The 944-nt window shown below is 46.3% G+C and overlaps 1 protein-coding gene across 1 annotated transcript in view; it reads right to left on the reverse strand.

Annotated features, from left to right (window-relative positions):
- LOC106878669 (HIG1 domain family member 1A, mitochondrial-like) overlaps positions 1-944 on the reverse strand; it is a 37,290-nt gene that overhangs the window by 12,775 nt on the left and 23,571 nt on the right. The gene's annotated exons all lie outside the window — the stretch shown is intronic.

Below are 944 nucleotides of genomic sequence, written 5' to 3' on the forward strand. Positions count from 1 at the left end.
ATGAAGACAGGGAAAGCCCCCGGCCCATCAGGAATCACTGCAGAGATGCTCAAAATATCTGGCAGTGTTGGTTATAGCCTAGTCACCCGTATTACGAACCAGGTGATACACGAAGGAGTCATACCCAATGACTGGTGTAGCAGCACCATAATCAACTGCTACAAAGGTAAAGGTGACGCTTTAGATACAAATAATTACAGAGGTATCAAGCTTTTAGATCAGGTAATGAAAGTCACGGAGAGGGTCATAGCTCAACTGCTTAGGGAGCGAGTCAGCTTAGATGAGATGCAGTTTGGTTTTGTGCCTGGGAAAAGCACCGCTGATGCTATATTTCTGGTATGACAGCTTCAGGAGAAATACCTAGCCAAGGATAAACCTCTGTTCCTGGCTTTCGTTGATATGGAGAAAGCCTTTGACAGGGTCCCCCGATCTCTCATCTGGTGGTCAATGAGGAAACTAGGGATAGAAGAATGGTTAGTGAGAGCTGTGCGAGCCATGTACAGAAACTCTGTCAGTAAGGTGAGGATTGGCAGAGAGTACAGTGAAGAATTCCGGGTGGAGGTAGGGGTCCACTAAGGTTCTGTCCACAGCCCCCTCCTATTTATCATAGTTCTCCAGGCTATAACAGAGGAATTCAAGACCGGATGCCCCTGGGAGCTCCTCTATGCTGATGACCTTGCACTAATTGCTGAGTCGCTATCACAATTAGAGGAGAAGTTTCAGATATGGAAGCAAGGACTAAAATCGAAGGGCCTTAGAGTCAACCTAGCTAAAACCAAAGTCCTCATAAGTAGGAAGGCAGACAAAACACAAACCCCTTCAGGTAGATGGCCCTGCTCGATCTGTAGAAAAGGAGTGGGAAGTAACTCTATAAGATGCACCCAGTGCAAGCTATGGACACATAAGAGGTGCAGCAATATCAAAGGAAGGTTAACTAGGAAGTT

This window comes from Octopus bimaculoides, chromosome 4 (assembly GCF_001194135.2).
Source record: "Octopus bimaculoides isolate UCB-OBI-ISO-001 chromosome 4, ASM119413v2, whole genome shotgun sequence".
Classification (NCBI taxonomy): Eukaryota; Metazoa; Mollusca; class Cephalopoda; order Octopoda; family Octopodidae; genus Octopus; species Octopus bimaculoides.